We start from the raw sequence: 22,526 nt of genomic DNA, 5'->3' as shown, positions 1-22,526 counted from the left end.
GAAGGTTGTAAAGCCAACTACTCAGGATCCAGTGGAGCTATGGAAGTCGATGGAGCAAAAACCTTGTTTTTCCGATCTACTACTCGTCAAAAGCCGGTAAGATATGTGCGTTATTTGGGAGATGGGGACAGCAAAGCTTTCCAGTCAGTTGTTGCAAGTAAACCTTATGGCCCTGATACAGAAATAAGCAAATTAGAATGTGTAGGGCACGTGCAGAAGAGGATGGGCACGAGGCTTCGAAGCCTAAAGAAGACATATAAAGGGAAACTTTGTTCTGATGAAAAACCGTTATCAGGTAAAAGCAGACCTACTGAAAGCATTATAGATCAGCTTAAAACTTACTATGGTAATGCCATTAGAGCTAATGTAAATGATCTTAGAAATATGCAGAAAGCTGTATGGGCCACATTTTACCATAAAATTTCATCAGATGAACATTCTGCACATGGCCTATGCCCAAAAGGCATTAATTCGTGGTGCAAGCAAAATCGGGCTGAAGCACAGAAACTGCCCATACCATCCCATGAAAATTCAATACCTCAAGCTGTGATGGAAGTCATCAAACCCATTTACAAAGACTTAGGTAACTTAGATTTACTCAAGAAATGTCTTCATGGGCAGACACAAAATCAAACGGAATCGTTCAATAATGTCGTTTGGACCCGAATTCCTAAAAATGCTTTTGTTGGGATAAATACACTGAAACTTGGAGTTCTAGATGCTGTTATATGTTTTAATGAAGGAAGTCTAGCTAAAGTACAAGTACTAGAACAGTTATGTGGGAAGGCTGGGTTAAATACAGTAGTGGGACTGAAAAATGAAGATTTGGCAAGAATATATGACGCGGACCGTGCGGTTAAGAACATTGAAAAAATGGCAAGGCAAAATAGAAGAAATAATAAAAGGAAGCTAGAAGATGATGAAGAAGCAGATATCCCATCCTATGCCCCTGGAGCATTTTAATGTAAGTCTACATTGTCATTTAACATATTATAAGGTATAGTCGTGACGTTTTGTTCGTTTTCCGAAAACCTATTTTTATAGGAGTTAGGTACACTTTTCTCAGCCAAATATAAATGGATTCATCTAAATTTTTTACAGCTTGTTAAGAATACTTCAGGCAACAAAATGATGAAGTAAAACTCCAATATCTTGTTTGGTATTTTTTTTATTAAATTTAATCAAACTAAAAATATGTAAAAAATATTAACATTTAAAAAAATTTTATTTATTTTATTTTTTGAAAAATTAAAATAATACTTCATCAAATTACTTAGAACAATGTGTATTTATACAACAAAAAGTTTCAAAGTCATAGCACTTTTAGTTTTTTTTATGTACCTAAATATTACCAAATTAACATGGGCGAGATAGGGACGTCCCTGTCCCCTTAACACAACGCTGTGGCCCGACGTCACACATGCGTGACGTGAAAAAACCCCCTTAGAACTAAAAAAATAGTTATTATAGTAAATTAAGCAATTTTTAACTGACATAAATTTGAAATATAAATGAGTTTTAACAAAAAAGGTTTCAGTCTGAGGTTAAGATAGTTTACTTTTGCACTGGTCTGTAGTGAAACTACACGTTTCGTATTTGGTCCACTGGAAACACCCATGCGTCACACATACGTGACGCTCGGTAGAAAACGCGTTAATCGCGGATAATGACTACAAACGCAAAAGCTTGACTGTTGAATTGGCGAAGAGTTAGTTGTTAAAATTTCCGTAAGAGAGCAGGTCGATGTTCCTTTCGACTGTCGGGACTAGACAAAACGCTTTGTCATCGTTGGTGGACGTTGTAACGGTATCTACTCAGGTTGAAAGCAATCGCTGCCATTTTTTGTATGGCCTGTGACGCGGCATACGCCTACAGACGCGTTCGTTTCATTCAGCTGTTTAACTACGTGTGTGTTGGTCGTATGTTGGTTATATTGTTAAACAAAGTGTTTTGAATCAGTCCGTTGTTATTAGAATAGTGTTTTAGTTTGTTTTTACTAACATTTAGTATAATTTTTTTTGTTATAATGGCTAATCCAGATGATCCAAGTTTTGACGAATGAGCGCATTTTTGGTACATTATGTGTAATTTTTTTTTTAATTATTTGTTTTGTATTTTATACCAGTTTCACCATACAAGTCCAGTTTCCTTTCCCTTGTAGGCTATCGTATAAATAAGTTTGTGTTGAATTTCATATTATTACATTTCCAAATCTTATGCTGAACTTATTTATTTTTATGTACTAATTATACAGAAACTGCAGTTACAATTTACTCATTATAAATAACCTGTATAAATTTAATGTAATCTGTCAAATAGTGTTCCTATGTACATTATCCTGCAATGCAGTTTAATCAAAATTTCAAATGTTTTCGTGCGTATAAGATTCTCAAAAATATGTAATATTACATGTTTATTATTTTTTCTTATAAAGGTAATACCAAGGAATATGAAACAAAAATTAGCATTGAGAAATTTAAAAAGAAAAATATTTTTTTATGTCTTAGCGTTGGACAGTAATTTAAATTAGTGGAGACAGGTAGGGGAGAGTGGGGTAAAACCGGGTGATAGGGTCCAAACCGGGTACCTCACGTTTGGCCTAGCCAGTGCTGCTACGTATCGCCTAATGCCAGAACTAAGATCCGTAGTGGAAGGAGAAGGAGAGGACGCCTCGCCATGTTTCTTTGACGTTTTATACAGTTGCTGTGTGTGATTTTGCATTTTAGTACTTTGCCGATTCAACTTTTGGTGAAATTGGATTGCATACTGCTGACCTACTACTTGATAATTATTAAAAGTAAGTACATTAATGTGTAGCTTGTTTATTGAAGTAAACATAGACATAAAGTCGTTCCAAATCTGTTTGATTTAGCGAAGCTAAGTTACGTTTTTCTCTTAATCGACATGTGGGGTAAAACCGGGTGTGACGGATGGGGCAGGACCGGGTGGTACCCGGTTTTACCCCACGTTTTAAGCATTGCGCACTAACAGCTAAATGTTATAAAATTGTATTTATATAAAACTGATTTTAGCCTACATGTCAATTATTTCTATTAAAGAGCAACATCTGAAACAAACAAACATCTGTATTTAGATCAGAACTAAACAGCTGTTACATTACCAAAATAAATAAATTAGTTAACAATTAAATTGCAATTACATATTTTGTTTTTAATATAATTTTACCTGCCTAGAACATACATCAGGAAGACCAAGGCCACACTAGAATCCCAGGCCGCGCTGCTCATGTTGTGACGTCACAGTAAAGGGCGGGCGAGCAGCGCTCGTCTCGTAAGAATAGCATTGGCCGCCAGGACTCACCGTGAAACTTATCAATATTTTCAGCATAACCGGTGAAGGTAGTTATCCTATCTTAGGAGTATCCCTATAGCACAAATACTTCATCATAGTACATAGATATTTAATGCATTTGGAATTATTAAGTAAATGAAATAAGCAATACAAAAGTTATTCTTATTATAAAAGTTACTATTTTATTGGCTTAACTTATTAATCTTTCTTTTTTTACATTTGCCACGCTCCTTTTCTACAATTTTTTTTTTCCTTGTTTGTTTGCTATAGTTATTTAAAAGAATATTAGTAAAGATATTTATGCACTTTTTTACATAAATCAAAGAACTAACAGAACAAGTTTTACATGATAAATGTATGAGTCGCTAAGGTAATCTAACATTAAATTGTTCAAAACTTTTCTCTGTTGTTTTAACATTAGAAACATTTTTTCATACCTGTCGCTTACAACAAGTTTAAAGAGTTTAAGACAATCAGTTAAAATATTTACAACTAAACTAGATGGGTACTTCAAACTTCCCCTGTCAATGACCTGTAGATAAGAACTGTACACATTGTTGCTAGAGACTAGCTCTTTGTATTCTACAAAGCATTTTTCACATTGTTTACAAGTATTCGATTTTAGCATTTTGGAAACATATGTACCCACCTATGTAAACTAAGGCTACTAAGTCATTCTCTGAGATGGCAACATCATTTAATGCTTTAATTACATCTTCAAAATCAATATCATTAAAATCAAAACTATCACTTTCTTCAACAAGGTCTTGGTTAGTAAAAAATAAATCTTTGATCTCAAATATCTTATTAGAAGCTGATACAAACCTTTACTAGGCTGACAGCTTTCAATTTTTTTTCTGCCTCAAAAACTTGTACAACAGAAATATTGTAGCATCCTCCAACACATTTGTCTGTACTGCCCAAACCTCGCTTCTAAGTTAATCTGTTTGAAATTTACCTATTAGTACATATTTATACTTAAAACTATTTAATAAGTACTTAATTACAACTATTATAGTCTTTACACTGTGAACCAAGGCAGTTTGAGTGTCCAAAGTGAGTTTGCCATTTCGTTTCCTTCTATTACCCGTTTCCTCCCCTTGAACTGGCAAGCTGCCCCATGCTTCTAACCACTCAACAAACTTCATTAAATATAACACGCTTTCATCCGTCACTGGATTACAAAACTTATCATTAAACCTCACACCTTTGAAGGGGTTCTTTACGTTAACAATCTTCCACCACGTAAGAATTATATCTAAAAACATTGTTGTGCCAAAAAATGCATTATTGTTATTTTGAGTAGCATGGTGCTTTAGAGCAGCTATGTTCTTAACATCAAACAGTTTCACACATAAATCTACGTTTTGTCTCTCAATATTAGTTGGAAATAAAACTTTTTTTTGTTAATGATGGGGGGCTGTTTTAACAACAACATTACGTTCTTTTAATTTTTGAATAATTTTTTAGATGTGAAACACTTGCAAAAATGAGTATTTTACTATCATAAAAGTCAGGGAAGATAAATGATTGATTACTGTCTGATTGGTTCAGCCAGTTGTTTCTTATACATTTAAAAAGGTGAACAGTGTCAAACATAACAACAATTTCCTGTTGTTTGTTATAAGGATTTGAAAAAACTACTCTTAAGTGTTCCACCACAAAGCTTTGTAAACATAGTTCTGTTAACACCATTGTTGTCGGAAATAATTGTTAACACTATATACCCAACATCAGTTAACATTTTCAATTACTTGTAAAAATTAGACTATACAAATAATCACTGGTTAAATGTCTACAGGGAAATAACCCTACAACATCTTTATTGTGTGAAAGTAGTGAGCTTATCATAAATGACTGAATGGTTGTTGCTAATCCAATAGAGTTTTGGTTTTGATTATGAGCTAGTCCTTCCAATTTACCATCTGTATAGCTCATTTCTGGTTTTACATAAATTTCATCAATAAGTAAGCTACATACATTTTCATTTTCTTTCATACAGGATAATTTTTTTTTAGATATCTAATATGAGTAGTATCTATTCCAGAGCTACCAGTTCCTAAGTTTGAGGTAAAAGATTGCAAGCATCGTGGATGGGGCATAGTCAAAACTTTGGCATCTCTAATCTTTTTGTATGCCAGCTGGAAAACAAAAGAATAACGTTGCAAACCAAATTAAGGAAGACGTTACAATATGAAATTTTAACTGAAGCTGTTAATTTAATTTGTTCATTAAAGAAAGTTAACTTTTCTGCAACATTAGTGTCTGTTGTTTCTTCTAACATCCCATCCAACAAACTGCTTATACATTCTACTTTGTCTGATTTTGGTATGTCTATTACTTCAGAGGATAGCTTTTTAATTATATTTCTTAGCTTGGACCAACTGTCAATTTTTAAGTTCTGTGAAAACGTTCGCAAATAACTACTATTCTTGATCAAGTTATTATTTTTAACTAAATAAAAGGACAAGTCGTCTTTAATGTTTAAGGACAATGTAACTGTAGGGTAAATATTGTCTTTAATGGAAACTAAAAATAAAAATAGTTGGTTGTTGTCCTGTTGAGAATATACATTGTTAAGTTCTAAGTTACACATCTTACTGTAATTATTTGTGAGACAGCTGAATGAGTCAATTGTGTCCCGCCGTTCTTCCTCTTGGATTTGTTTTTGGTGTCGCTCTTCTGCTTCCCTTCTTCTTTCTTCTGGATCCTTCCTCTCAGCCGGCAGATCCTTTCCAAATGTAGTTAGGCAAGTTTTCAAAAATTGTTTGGAACCGCATCGTTCCTTAGCTTTAGCCTATCCCGCTTAACTGTTAAAATGGTGCCGTCAGGTCGAGTTACAATGTCTTCCTTTATTATATATCGCTCGTCAAAATGTTTTAATGCACACGCGGGAGTTGGACGAAACCTCATAACTATCTCTGTGAATCGCTCTTAGCCACGTACGGAATGTCTCAGGATCTTTCGGAAATGAAAAAAACATTAACAAATGGCTTAACATAATTGCTTTTACACTCTGGAACGCAACATTTACTTGGCATATTTAAACAAGGCTCCGACAAAATCCCCCAAAACACACACACACACACACACACACACACACACAGTATCCCCAACAGATGTGTCCTGTAGTCAACAAACGGTCACAATTGACTGGTGTCAATGACAAGTGAAAGTAAGTAAAAGTATGAGGGTGCGAAACGCCGAGATGGTTGAGCCGGAGCCCGCCCCTTACCGTGACGTCACGCAGCCAGCGGGCAGGGCAGCAGCGAGGCCTGGGATTTCTAGTGTGGCCTTGGGAAGACCCAACGGCAGTCATGGGATCAGAATAGTATGGAATCAGCCATAAAAGAGGTAATTTTAGGCAATATGGGATATCTTAAGGCCTCCAAGTTATTTCAAGTCCCTCAGTCTACTTTAGAAGATAGAGTAAAAAAGGCAAAACAAAATCAGTTATCAGCTACTGAGGCATCTGCTAAAGGTGGATTAGGACACTACAAAACAGTTTTCACTGAGAAACAGGAAAACTTACTAGTTGAACATATTTTGCTCCTAGAAAAGAGGCTTTTCGGCCTTACATTGACTGATGTCCGTAGATTAGCTTATAAGCTTGCTGTGCAAAATAAAATTAAACATAAATTTTCTAATGAGACAAAACTGGCAGGTAAAGACTGGCTGTATGGGTTTTTAGCGAGGCACAAGGAGAGGGTTTCTCTGAGAGATCCCGAGAAAACCTCCATTGCAAGAGCAATGGGTTTTAATAGACAATCAGTTTCAGCATTCTTTGACTTGTTGGAGGGCCTAAACAAACAGTACAAATTTTCTCCCAGTTCTATATATAATGTAGATGAAACTGGTGTAACGACAGTACCCAACAAGCCTTCAAAAGTATTGGCCCTAAAAGGTAAAAAAACAAGTAGGCTGCATAGCCTCAGCTGACCGAGGAACCTTGGTGACAGTTGAAATTTACATGAGTGCGGCAGGGAATTTTATGCCCCCTTTGTTTATTTTTCCACGAAAAAGGGAACATCCACTGCTAATGGATGACGCACCTTCAGGATCCATGGCTCAGTACCACGAAAGTGGCTGGATGCAAACTGAAATATTTTTATTTTGGATGGAAAAGTTTGTTGAGTTCTCCAACCCATCCCACGAAAAACCAGTTCTGTTGATACTTGATGGTCACTCAACTCACACTAAGAGTATTGAGCTTATAAACTATGCCCGAGCTAAAAATGTACATTTTACCAACAGGAAGTCCGAAAATGGCTAGCTCAGCACCCAGGTAGGCCAGTGACGATTTACCAAGTGTCTAAGCTGTTTGGCAATGCTTTTCTCAGGCGGCAAACATGCAGACCGCTGTGAACGGATTCAAAAAGACTGGAATTTATCCTTTTGACAGGGATGTGTATCCGGATTTTTTATTTACACCAGCAGAGACAACAGACAGGACACCTCGAGAGGCCAGCTCTTTAAATATCGTAAGTCCTCTACCTCCTGATTCAGAGGCAGTAGGCCCACCTGTAGCACCACCAGAAGGCCTAACTGAAAGTGATAGTTTTTCACAAACCACACCAGACAAGGTTGTTCAACCTTTTGATGAACCATGTTGTTCAAAGACTTTAGATCCCATGCCCAAATCTGGCCAATGTCAAGTGTCACCTGAACAACCAATTTTCATTGTTTCACCAAGAGATATCATCCCACCACCTCACTACGACCGAAACAATACCAAAAGAAGCGATACACGAAAGGGGAAAACTGCTATTTTAACTTCCTTGCCATACAAGAGAGAGTTAGCATTAGAAAAAAAAGAATGAGGGAAAGATGGTGAAAAAAAGAAAACTCTTCGAAGGTAAAAGGGTACTAAAAGAAAAAAAGAAAAATGGGCAACCAAACAAGAGCAAGTTTGTAAAACAAAACAAAAAGGCAAAGGTGTCAACTAAGAGAAATATTGATCAAGAAGATTTATCTAGTGAAGATGGGTTTCAGGAAGATCTAGGCTGTATTTACTGCAACGACATTAACTCAAATTCTAAAAGCAACGAAGGCTGGATACAGTGTTCAGGATGCCTAGGGTGGGCACACGAAGAATGCTGTGGTTCAGAAGAAGAGGACGATAACTTTATGTGTGATTTGTGTAAACCCTTGCAAAAGTAAAATGACAGTTCAATTTCACTTAAAAAGGACTGAACAAGTTTTTATTTTTACATAGAATAATTTCTTTTACATAAGAAATTAATTTCATATATATATATACAAAAAAGTAGCTACTTTATTTTCAAACCAAACCTGTTACATTTAGTTCCAATAATAAATCTGTACATCAAAAATTGTAGTTTTTCATATTTCCCATATACTTAAGGTAGGGGGCCCAAATATCGCCCATGTTCCTAATATCGCCCACTGCAGTAACTTGCTGGTTAGTGCTGCGATCTACCCATAAACGTTTGAACTACTAACTAGCCGTCAGCTGGAGTAATCTGTGAAAGTTTGGCAAGGTTAGCGTGTCTCAGTTTTATGTTGTGATTTTTCAAACATATTCGCCTAAGATGAGTTAAAAACCCATGTGACTTATTATTAGTATAAAATTAAGAGTTAAGGTAATTACAAAATGTTACTGATCCTATTCAAAAACTTCGGAAACAGCTTTGGTTTAAGTAATATTTTGATCCATTTTATTTTGCGTGTTTGGCTGCAGTGGCCGCCATGTTTGTTTGAGGAGTTGTTCCTAATATCGCCCACCGCAGTGTTCCTATTATCGCCCACTAGGCGATATTGGGAACACATTTTTTAAACATTTCGTTCTTTGTTTTTCAAATGGCGCATAGGAAAACATGGGATAAATTAAAGATGAAGGAGGCAGTAATTTCAGTGAAAAATAAAGAAATGGGTTTGCTAAAAGCCTCTAAAATATTTATGGTGCCTAGATCGACACTAAAAGATTACGTAAAAAAAAGTGAAGACGAACTAGAAAAGCTTCTTTTAGTTCCATTGGGGCGAAAACCTGTCTTGCCGACTGAAATGGAGGATGAGCTTGTAGAGTATTGTCTAAAAATGGAAAGGTCTTTTTATGGGCTCACAGCAAAAGATATCAAAAGAATGGCCTTCCAACTAGCTATACGAAACAATATTGCCCACCCTTTTTCGCAGGAAACAAAAAGTGCAGGAAGGAAATGGCTACGGCTGTTTTTTAAACGCCATCCTGAGTTGTCATTACGGAAACCACAACCCTTGTCCTTGGGCAGAATAAAAGGATTTTCACCTGAAAATGTGAAAAAGTTTTATGATATTCTCAAGCCAGAACTAGAGCGCGTTAATTTCTCACCAACTCGGGTATTTAACGTCGACGAGACTGGTGTAACAAGTGTACAGCACAAGAGCATGCGAGTTGTATCTTTAAAGGGGAAAAGAGAAGTTCATAAACTGTTATCTGCCGAAAGAGGTCGCCTCATAACCATTGTTGCTTGTATGTCAGCATCAGGAAACTTTGTTCCTCCAATGCTGGTGTTCCCACGGAAGAGAATGAAGCCTGAACTGATGGATGGAGCTCCTCCTGGCAGTATTGCTGCTTGTCATATTTCAGGTTGGATACAGACAGATTTGTTTACTAAATGGTTTACACATTTAATTTCTTACGTGAAACCAACTAAAGATGATCCAGTGGTGTTGATTCTTGATGGCCACACAACTCACACTCGCAATTTAGACTTGATCGATCTAGCTCGTGAAAAAGGCGTCTCATTGGTGTGCCTCCCTCCTCATTCTTCAGACCACATGCAACCTCTGGATAAAACATTTATGAAGAGCTTCAAGACTTACTACGCTCAGGAAATTGAGAACTGGCTGGTAAACCATCCATTTAGAGCCATTACGGTATTTCAAATAGGTGAGCTTGTTGGAAAAGCCTATGAAAAGTCGGCTACATTATCAATTGCCACAAAAGGGTTTGCAGCTACAGGGATTTTGCCATTTAATCCTAACATTTTCACCGATGAAGATTTCCTCCATCACCAACAAAACACTAGAATGGAAGAAGAAGTCCAAGAAATACAGACACCTCAACAAAAATCGCCAAGCTCAATCACAGTTTCCCCTACAGACATCAATCCTGTACTGTCTCGTTCTCTTCCAACAACATCGAATTCCAGGGCTGGATCAGCAGCTGTTGTCAGTGCTTCCCCCTTTAAAAATGCACTACTTGGGTCTATAGACAGGACAACGAAAGGTAAACGGCAGTTGACTTTGACTCAAGCAAGTCTCAGGCAAAGAAGAAGAAGAGAAACAGAAAAAAAGGGATGCCGTCTCCTGACTCAACTGATGACGACGAAGACCCACCCTATGTGTCAACGGATGACAGTGACAGTAGTTATGGTGATAGTGATGATGCTCAATGTGGACTTTGTGATGGTTTTTACTCAAGTGACAAAAATGGTGAGACTTGGTTAAAATGTAAGAAATGTTTCCTATGGTTTCATGAAGCTTGTGACAAAAGAAAGTCTAAAAAACAAAAGTTTTATGTTTGTCAAGATTGTAGCCAGTAACTTTTTGCACAACAAATCAAATAATTTTGTACTACTATGATTAAAATTCTTTTTCAAACAATTTTTAAATGTTTCTACTCATTTTCCAATACTATTCCCATATGCGATATTAGGAACACATGGTGGGCGATATTAGGAACACTTTTTTTAAGTTAAAACATTCAAACTTGTCTTATATATTTTTTAAAATGTGAAACTGTGTTGTTTTAGAAAAATATAAGTTACGTTATAAGGTAATTGAATACCTACTTTACGTATTTCAACAATTATTTGAACAAAATGACCCATAATTAACCGTTACTTAAATTTTCCCTTAAGTGGGCGATATTTGGGCCCCCTACCTTACCATGTGTACCCGGTTTTACCCCACTGGTAGGGTAAAACCGGGTAGTTTCACTTTTTTACTATAAACTAAGTAATTAAAACATCTTTCGTGTCATTTGATATTTACGGCCATATTTTGATACATAACTAGTCTAAGATTACTGATGGCGAGAGAAAAGAAGAGACCTGGATTCTGGCCTATCTGAAATTTGCAGGCGTTACTACTAGTATGTTGCCGCGCCCTGTTTCGTAATTCCATTATTGTTTCACTGTTCCATTGCTAGGATAAACAATTCGCAGGGTTGGCTGTGGGGCGAAGCGCCTGAAATTACCGGGCGGCAACACACTAGTACACAGCTGTGCGCCGGCACGGGCCAGGTCTCTTCTTTTCTCTCGCCAACAATACTAGTAATAATTTTCATTCATTTCTGCTAAAAAACTTAGATTCAGGAAGCCGTCAAAGACTAGCCACCCGGTTTTACCCCACTCTCCGCTACGTCATAAAAAAAAACTTTTTTTACAAATTTTTTTATTTTGCATTTATTATTCCTTGCCTTTTCCTGAATAAAATGATACCAAATACATGCACTTTACATAATTATTTCATAGTGTAAAAGTTAATTTACGTAATGATTGCAAGGGACATTGAGCGCGAAGTCGCCATGAGTAGTCGGTTTAGACATTTCTTACAATGCACTACAATAAAGTAGTTGGCTGTGGGCATTTTTAATGCTCTTGTGTTGGCTAACCTGTTTTCTTTTATCTGAGCCTGTCTTTTCTCCAAACTGTCGCGTTCGTTCTACCAACAGTACCAGCCATATTGTTTGTTTACTAACAAAAGTGATTGTTGATTGATGTTGTGAGTAGTGTTTATATTATATTTTCTTTGTGAGTTATTGTTATTGAATCAAATGTGATGCCTAGAATAAGGAAATTTGGGAAGAGGAGAAATAACAGTAGTAGCCCTAATGTAAGCCAAGAAGTGAACAGTTCTAAACCTAGTACTTCTAACCTTAGCCCAACCAAAGACACTTCTCCTAGGCCTAAACTGAGCTCTTCTAAGAAGAAACTGCAGTACTTGAGTATGTGTAGTGATGACAATGATTATTATGATACACCCAATGCATTCAAAGACGGTAATGTTATTGTAAATATTAGTATTCTAAGTAAAGCAATTGGTGAATTTGCGAAATGTAAACGTTGTTCAAAAGAATTGTCGATTGAACTTTCGGAAGACATTTTTTTTATAAGAGCATAAAACACGCAGGTTATCAATGCCCGTAGGGTTAACGGACACCTACATTTTAAAATATGGTGTCACGTTATCTGTGCAAGGAATAAATAGCGGATCGCTGTGTCAAATAACATTTATCACATTAAGACAATAAGAAAAACAACAACAGTGAACAGAGGACTAAAACTAAATAACAAAATTAACCGAGAGGAAAAACAACAACAGTGAACAGAGGACTAAAACTAAATAACAAAATTAACCGAGAGGCTGTATAGGGGCCCGATAGTTAAAATATGTCAGATAAATAATAACGATAATAAATATAACAAAATCTAATGCTAAAACCAGGTAAGTTAGTGAAGGAAGGTTGTAAAGGGACCCACCCTCACCAATAACAAATAACAAATCAATAGAAGGACAAAAGTGCCCGTCTCCTTACGTGACACCTACATATTAAGATAGTGGTGTCTCTCACCTCACAGAAATTTTTTTACTGTAAAGGGGCTTACCCTTGATTAAAACACATAAATTTTCCTAACGAAATTTAAAAGATTGCACCTAGGCGGTGCTAGTTAAGAGCCTTAAAACTAAATACAACTCAGGGGTGAACTGTAAAAGGGCTTACCCTTGCCTAAAACTAGCGGTTAAAATACGTTTACGAAAACTAATCAGGTACTATAGGACTCATATTCTGGACATTAATTTGGTGCTCTCCAGAAAACCAAAGAGTTTTGTTAAAACATCTTCTTTGTCACCAAGCAACTCATCTAACCGGCTTGGCAAACGATGTGTTCTCCTCTGCCCGGCGTAGAGGCGGCAGTCTATCAACACGTGGCTGACGTTTAACGCCATATTACACTCCGTACACTGCGGTGGATCACCACGACTCATTAGGAAACCGTGAGAGAAGCGAGTGTGTCCGATACGGAGTCGACACAGTACAACCTCCTCTCTACGGTTAGTGCGGTAAGCAGTCGACCAAGGCTTTACTGTGTATTTAATCTGCCGAAGTTTGTTATTGGTCACTTGTTCCCACGATACATTCCACTGATGTTGTAGTCGTGACTTTACAATCGGCTTTAGATCGGACGCGATTGATCGCCTAGTCCATGGAGTCGCCTTTGCTGCCCTATCTGCGATCTCGTTACCAGGTATTCCAGTGTGTCCAGGTACCCATTGCGATACCCCGAGACATCATCTCGCTCAAAGCGTAGCGGATCTTACGAACAAGGACATGTTTAGAGTACATGTCCTTGATAGCCAGCAGACCGCTTAGCGAGTCAGAGCACACTACCACCCTATTTGTTCTTGGACATACAATATTTAACGATTTCAAGATAGCTGTTAGTTCTGCTGTGTATATTGAAGATTCAGGAGTGAGGCAGAATTTGTACTCTCTATTGGAAGTGACAAAGGCACAACCCGTTCCTGCCTCACTCTTTGAGCCATCTGTGTAGATGGCATCGCAGGGTGAACAGGATGACAATATTTCTCTACAGGAGCTTGTGGACAACAGTGATGCGTCTTGCTTGTTCAACTGTAATAACGACAGTATTACATTGGGAGTTCTGACTGTCCATGGTGGTCTATCCATCTCGTGACATACCTCGACATCAATCGCTCTCATGTCCACTTCTGCGAGATGTAACAGGATTCTAATGCCAAAGGGTGCGGGGGCATTAGGCTTATTGTGGTACAAGGGGGCAAGTGATGTGTCTAGGGCAACCTCAAAGGCCGGATTTTCTGGCCTTGATTTTAAACTAAAAAAATAGTTCATAGCCAATTGAACACGTCTGAAAGATAGGGATGGCTCACCACTCTCAGCTAAAAGACTGACAACGGGGCTTGAACGAAAAGCCCCAGTAGCCAGTCTGACAGCAGAATGATGGATTGAGTCCAACATTTTAAGGGCTGTTGGCTTGGCAGAAGAATAAACCTGTGATCCATAATCAATACAAGGTCGAATATATGCTTTATAAAACTGAAGCATGCATTTTCTATCTGCACCCCATTTCGTTCCGCTTAGAGCTCTCATCGCGTTAAGTCTCTTTAGACATTTCGCCTTAAGTTCTTTAATGTGCGGAACCCACGTCAGTCTGTAATCAAACCACAACCCCAAAAAATTTCACACAGCGACTCGCTGGGATTATTATTCTATTTATCCTAAGAGTTGGATCAGCGACGTTCCTCAGTCGAGAAAAAGTAATACATTTAGTCTTTGAAGGAGAGAAAGAAAAAACGGTTTGGTTGCTCCAATCTTCGAGACGGTGGATGGTGAGCTGAAGGTACCTCTCTGCAGTAGCCAGCCTCCTGGGAGGGACAAATACAGCAAAGTCATCTACGAATAGAGAGCATCTGACAGGAGCTCTGACGCAGGAAGTGATGCTGTTTATGGCCACAGCAAAGAGAGTACAACTAAGGACACTCCCTTGAGGTATACCGTTCTCAAGAATTTTGGTGTCGGACAAATGAGTTCCCAGTCTTACATTAAAAGAACGTTCATCCATAAAACCTTTAATAAAATATAACATATTACCGCCGACGCCCCAATTTGAAAGGGTATTTATAACTCCCCTAAGCCAAGCTGTATCATACGCTTTTGTAATATCGAAAAACACAGCAACAAGTTGCCTCCGTTCAAGGAAAGCATTCAGGATTGACGACTCTAGACACACTAGGTGGTCTAGAGTTGAACGGCCTTGACGGAAACCACATTGCTGTGGAGACAGGAGATTATTGTGTTCCAGGAACCATACCAGTCTACGATTTACCATTCGCTCCAGTATCTTACAAAGACAACTGGTAAGCGAGATAGGCCTGTAGCTAGTAGGGGAGAACTTGTCTTGGCCAGGTTTGTATAATGGTACAACGTAAGAGTTACGCCATGAACTTGGAAAGCTGCGTTCTTGAAAAATTCTATTGAAAAGGGACAAGAGGCACGCTTTAACCTCTACAGGAAGGTTTCTCAACATGGCGTAGTGGATGTCGTCAGCACCGGGAGCTGAGTTTATAATGGGAGAAATAGCAGATTCTAGTTCGTCAAGGGAAAACAATAAATTTAAGGGACTTATATAGTTATTTTCATTTATGGGCTGTGCTTCATGTTGTACTTTATATCGCTGGAACAAAGGACTGTAGGACGTAGTCCTCGACACGTTAGAAATGGACGAGGCCAGAGCGTTTGCCACATCTTTCGGCTCGGTTAATATGGTGTCGTTCACCCTTAAGCCAAGAATAGGCAGAGGTGGCTGTCTTCCGCAAACTGCCTTTAGTCTCCTCCACACCAGAGATAAAGGGGTGGTACGGTTAATCGAAGAAGTAAATTCCTTCCACGAATTTCGTCGACACCTTTTAAATATGAGTCGAGCTTTAGCTCTGGCAAGACGAAATCGATGCGAGGTTTTCCTCGGTCGGAGATCTATTTAAATAACCGCAAGGCTTTCCTGCGCTCCCGAAGCGATATCCTACACTCTTCTGTCCACCAAAAGTAAGTTTCTTCTTTTGATGATTCCTGTTGTTTCTGGAATACTTTCTAGAGCGGCGCTTGAAATAGCAACTGTTATATTGTTAACGGCGGAGTCTATAGCTACTGATGTTGAAAACATCTGGTGCCTGTAAAATTTGTCCCAATCTGCCTTATCAAGCACCCATTTAGGTCTTTGGGGCACATACCTGGAATATCGAGAACTTTTAGTTATGACCGGTGCATGGTCGCTACCGTAAAGGTCAGAGGGAAACTGACCAATCGAAGCGGTAAGCAATTTGTGGGTGCACACGGTTAGGTCTAATACTGACCAGGAACCTGTTCTCGGGCAAAGATAAGTTGGCGAGCCATCGTTCAACAAAACAAGATTCAGATCATCAAGGACCTTGGAAAGCATGTTGCCCCTTGGAGAGCAAGTAGTAGAGCCCCAAACACGATGGTGGGCATTCAAACCGCCCACAAGTACGAAAGGATGAGGCAATTGATTAATAAGGTCCAATAGATCTTCTCTTGGAAGACATTCTGGTGGCGGGTGGGATATAAACACAACAGATATGTAATTTAAAACGGTATGTCAATCTTTATGCATATTACTTGTAGAGGTGTGTTCAAAGGTACCTCCACTGTATTCAGAGAAGGATTGGCGAGAACCATAACTCCTCCACATGCATGTCCGTCAATTATGGTTGTCATGGCGGAAGATATCCCATCCCCTGATGGAAAATTGGCATGCACGGTGAAGCTTGGTCTCCTGGAATACATATGACATTTGGTTTTATTTGTGATGCTAGTAGGTTCAGGTCTTCCAGATGGCTTCGCAGTTCCGTTAATATTCCATTGTATAATATTCATATAAAATTAGGTTTTAAAAGTAATTTTGTTTTTTGTTTTTCCTTGATTTTGTTTAAAATTTACAGTAGTTTTTTCAATTTCTGAATGTGGCCTAAGGTCGTCATCAAACAAATCCTCCTCCATTAGGCTGGATTTGGAGGACTGGTATGAGGGAGGGGTTCTGTTGGCACCCTTTGACCGTTCGACCACTTTAGAGGCAATTTTTTGATTTATCCCAGAAACAAGTCTTTGGCGTACTTCCGGAGATATATTTTTTCCCGTCACGCTGGAACCTCCAGCATTAGGGGTTTTTTTAAAAATTGAGCAGCAACCTGGCCTTCAGTAGACTGTTGCTTGTTAAAAGTGTTCCGTCCCTTGGTTTGAGTAGGTGTAGCCGGTCTTACAGACACAGAAGGTGCAAGTTCTGATATATCATTGCCTCCACTACGTGGGAAGGTCTTGGCACTGATTTGTTGTACCAAGGCAGCAAAACCTGTTGCGTTAGTTCTCTAACCATGCCTTCCAGAGCTGAGCAGGAAGCACACGGTTTCGGTTGCACAGGGACAGAGGCAGCATAAGAATAGGATACGTCCTTCTTCGGGGTTTGTCCCAAGTCGTTTCCTATACTCTTTACGAGCATCGCCGAAAGACAATTTCTCGCTAGTAACTATTTTCAGCACTTCCTTTTCTTCTAAGTATATTTTTTACAGCTGCGAGAGCTTGACGGATGCTTGCCCTTGCAGTTGACGCACTGTTCTTTCGCCACCGGCACAGTCCTTGTCACTGTGACCACTTTTTCCACAAAGACTACATGTTTCAGGGTTATTGCAAGTTTTGCTCGAATGCCCAAAACGTTGACATCTATAACACCTCTGAGGATTCTAAAGTATGGACGAACTTGTAGAGAAAGATATCCTGCTCTAATTGTGGCTGGTGGGTGAGGAAGGGCAAAAGTCAAAATGTGACCTGGTGTAGGTGTCGGTACACCGTGTTCAACCTTCATTATTTCTCACCACATCAGTCACAAGACAATCTTTCAGTTCTTCTTTCAATTCTTCAATTGAGCAGCATAGCATATCGCGACAGAATACAATTCCTTTGCAGAAGTTTAGTGTTTTATGAGGATGGACAACGACTTCTACTTTGTCGTAAAAGGATCTCATGGAGAGGAATTTTTGAGCTTGTGGAGCGTTTCGCGGCCTCTACCAAGATGCTCCCATTACGAAGGTTCCTAACAGAAGACGGCGAGCCGCCCACTCCAACTAGAGCCTTGTTAACAAGGAAGGGGCTCACCTTTGCCAAGTCCTGAGTTTCGTCTTTGTGCTTAAAAACTAGAAAAAGTGGGTGGGAAGATTTTGAACATTAATTTTCTTATCTGTAGTTTTTCTTTGTTTGGTTGTTTCCTCTTCAGATTCTGAAGAGAGGGCACGTTTCTTTTCTAGATCCATAGTAGAATCTCTTTCTACAACTCTATCATGTTTTTGTGCTTGAGAAGTGTTTAGGGTAGCCATTCAATATATGAACAGCGCATCGTGATTAAAGGTGCAGGCCGAGGACATCGGGAACGGGGTATACCCTCGGGAACCTGTCAAGCCAAAGCTTGGCAGGCCACCCTACACCAGTTCCCCGGGGCCCGATGTTATCTCGTTTAACCGAGTCGGGAATTCACGCACGACTCGGGCTCGCACGTGGCAACAGAAATCTCCAACATTTCTGTCCAATAATCACTTCCTGACCAGGGACCGAAGTGGCTGGCACCAGGATTCATACTACCGTTTGCTTCGGCAGAGCAAGCTCACATCAGCTCTCTTCTGCTACACCTTCTCAGAGTGTAGCAGTTCAAGCACTCCCCACAAACAATAGCACGATCCAGTCAGGAAAAGGGAGGAATTAGGAATAGGTAGGAATTTATGGATGAGACAGGGGAAAGTGCCAGGATTGGAGATGTGTCCTGGCACTAGCTCGGGGTACGAAAGGTCGCCAACCTTTAAAACGTCAGAGTAAGACGTCGTCCCCCTACGGGCGAGTACAGCTAAGGGACACTCCCTTGAGGTATACCGTTCTCATGAATTTTGGTGTCGGACAAATGAGTTCCAGTCTTACATTAAAAGAACGTTCATCCATAAAACCTTTAATAAAAATATAACATATTACCGCCGACCGACGCCCCAATTTGAAAGGGTATTTATAACTCCCCTACGCCAAGCTGTATCATACGCTTTTGTTATATCGAAAAAACACAGCAACAAGTTGCCTCCGTTCAAGGAAAGCATTCAGGATTGACGTCTCCAGGCATACTAGGTGGTCTAGAGTTGAACGGCCTTGACGGAAGCCCACATTGCTGTGGAGACAGGAGATTATTGTGTTCTACTACGAACCATACCAGTCTACGATTTACCATTCGCTCCAGTATCTTACAAAGACAACTGGTAAGCGAGATAGGCCTGTAGCTAGTAGGGGAGAACTTGTCTTGGCTCCAGGTTTGTATAATGGTACAACGTAAGAGTCACGCCATGAACTTGGAAAGATGCGTTCTTGAAAAATTCTATTGAAAAGAGACAAGAGGCACGCTTTAAACCTCTACAGGAAGGTTTCTCAAACATGGCGTAGTGGATGTCGTCAACACCGGGAGCTGAGTTTATAATGGGGGAAAATAGCAGATTCTAGTTCGTCAAGGGAAAACAATAAATTTAAGGGATTTATATAGTTATTGTCATTTATGGGCTGTACTTCATGTTGTACTTTATTTCGCTGGAACAAAGGACTGTAGGACGTCGTCCTCGACACGTTACAAATGGACGAGGCCAGAGCGTTTGCCAACGGCTCGGTTAATATGATGTCGTTCACCCTTAAGCCAAGAATAGGCAGAGGTGGCTGTTTTCCGCAAACTGCCTTTAGTCTCCTGCACACCAGAGATAAAGGGGTGGTACGGTTAATCGAAGAAGTAAATTCCTTCCACGAATTTCGTCGACATCTTTTAAATATGAGACGAGCTTTAGCTCTGGCAAGACGAAATCGTGCATGGTTTCCCTCGGTCGGAGATCTATTAAATATCCGCAAGGCTTTCCTGCGCTCCAGAAGCGATATCCTACACTCTTCTGTCCACCAAGATACGTTTCTTCTTTTTATGATTCCTGTTGTTTTTGGAATACTTTCCAGAGCGGCACTTAAATTGGCAACAGTTATCTTGTTGACGGCGTAGTCTATATCTACTGATGTTGAAACATCTGGTGCCTGTGAAACGTGTTTAAATTTGCCCCAATCCGCCTTATCAAGCACCCAGTTAGGTCTTTGGGGCACATTACCTGGAATATCGAGAACTTTAGTTATGACCGGTGCGTGGTCGCTACCGTAAAGGTCAGAGGAAACTGACCAGTCGAAGCGGTAAGCAATTTGTAGTGTGCACATGGTTAGGTCTAATACTGACCAGGAACCTGTTCTCGGGCAAAGATAAGTTGGCGAGCCATCGTTCAATAAAACAAGATTCAGATCATCAAGGACCTTGGAAACCATGTTGCCCCTTGTAGAGCAAGTACTAGAGCCCCAAAAAACGATGGTGGGCGTTCAAACCGCCCACAAGTACGAAAGGATGAGGCAATTGATTAATAAGGTCCAATAGATCTCCTCTTGGAAGACATTCTGGTGGCGGGGGGATATAAACACAACAGATATGTAATTTAAACGGTATGTCAATCTTTATGCATATTACTTGTAGAGGTGTGTTCAAAGGTACCTCCACTGTATTCAGAGAAGGATTTGCGAGAACCATAACTCCTCCACATGCATGTCCGTCATTATGGTTGTCATGGCGGAAGATATCCCATCCCCTGATGGAAAATTGGCATGCACGGCTAAGCTTGGTCTCCTGAATACATATGACATTTGGTTTTATTTGTGATGCTAGTAGGTTCAGGTCTTCCAGATGGCTTCGCAGTCCGTTAATATTCCATTGTATAATATTCATAATAATTTAGGTTTTGAAAGTAATTTTGTTTTTTGTTTTTCCTTGATTTTGTTTGAAATTTACAGTATTTTTTTTCAATTTCTGAATGTGGTCTAAGGTCGTCATCAAACAAATCCTCCTCCATTAGGCTGGATTTTGAGGACTGGTATGAGGGAGGGGTTTTGTTGGCACCCTTTGACCGTTCGACCACTTTAGAGGCAATTTTTTGATTCAGCCCAGAAACAAGTCTTTGGCATACTTCCGGAGATATATTTTTCTTTCCCGTCACGCTGGAACCTCCAGCATTAGGGGTTTTTAAAAATTGAGCAGCAACCTGGCCTTCAGTAGACTGTTGCTTGCTTAAAGTGCTCCGTCCCTTGGGTTGAGTAGGTGTAGCCGGTCTTACAGACCAAGGCAGCAACCTGTTGGGTTTTTTTTTTTTTTTTTTTTTTTTTTAACAGAGGGCCAGGTTTCCTAGGCCTGGTAGTTGCCTCTCAGCCATCTGGCTTATTGTGCACCCTCTCCCAGGTTTAAGCTGTATCAAATCCCAGGCCTTTACAAAACCATGAGATCTTCTGAACAATGCCTTCCTGTTCCAACCCCTCTTCAGTATGCATAAGAACACCTAGGGATCTTGAGCGTTTGCTCTGTAATGCCGGACATTCAAATATGACGTGCTTGGCTGTTTCGTCAGCCTCGCCACATTTCCTGCACAGTGTTTCCTGAACTGGAATACCTATTCTGTTTAGGTGACTTCGGAATATCCAATGACCTGTAATAAAAACCAGTCACCTTTCTGATCTCCGTTCTACTCATTCTAAGGGCATCTGCTGCAATGTTCCTTGATGGTCCCTTGAGCATCCGCTTTGCCTGTACATTCCTCTCAGTGTTTCTCCAAATGTTGTATAGGTGTTTGTTAGCCATCCACTTGGTAACTGATCTACGTGCTAAAGTTATATGAGACCCCACACGTTGGTTCAGGACCGGTAAGAAGACGGTTGGCTCCCAAGTTAGCGCAAACCGTCTGCCCCTTCATTTCCTGTGATTCCTCTATGTCCAGGCACCCAAGTTAGAATAACTTTATTGGTTTTCGCCAGCAATTTCAAGACCTTATGGCATTCCCAGACTGCCTTCGAATTACAGTCATGGTTGGCCAAGGCCTGCAGAAGCAGCCCTGCTGTCCGTGTTAATGTAGATGTTTTTGCCTTTGTAGCCCCTTTTCCACATTAACTCTTGCACACATTCTGCAAGGGCTGTAACTTCAGCCTGAAAGACAGTTGCCAGTTTAACTAGGCTAAAGCTTAAGTTAACCCTCGGTCTGGCTCCCCAGACCCCTGCCCCAGTACCCCTTCAGAGTCTTTGACCCGTCCGTGTGTACCAGGTTAGAGCCTTCTTCATGTAGTCAGGCTCACCTTTTGACCATTCCTTCCTCTCAACAATGTTGACTTGAAATGGTTTTTCCCAGTCCGTAACCTTTGCCATTCTGTCAGACATCATTTCTAGAATATCCAGTTTGAGAATGTCAACGATCTTGGAGTGCTTACTAGCATGGTTGATAATGCCATGTTCCCATTGCACTTCAGTCTGTAGGCAGCCATCCTAGCCTCTCCTATGACGGAATATGTCTAGGGGTGGGAGGTTTAGCACTACTTCCATAGCAGCGGGTTGGTGTTCCTCTCATGGCACCCGTTGTCCCCAAGCATGCCAACCGCTGTACCTTTGACAAGGTTTTTTGCGGCAGTCACCTGTTGGACTTTTGGCCACCATACACTGAGCCATACACCATCATTGGCCTAATGACTCTGGTGTACAGCCAGTGTGACATGTCGGGGTCTAAGCCCCATGTGCATCCTA

The sequence above is a fragment of the Homalodisca vitripennis genome, unplaced genomic scaffold (assembly GCF_021130785.1).
Source record: "Homalodisca vitripennis isolate AUS2020 unplaced genomic scaffold, UT_GWSS_2.1 ScUCBcl_315;HRSCAF=2044, whole genome shotgun sequence".
In the NCBI taxonomy this organism is placed as follows: domain Eukaryota; kingdom Metazoa; phylum Arthropoda; class Insecta; order Hemiptera; family Cicadellidae; genus Homalodisca; species Homalodisca vitripennis.
The sequence above is the reverse complement of the archived record's forward strand: the minus strand, read 5'-3'. Positions refer to the sequence as shown.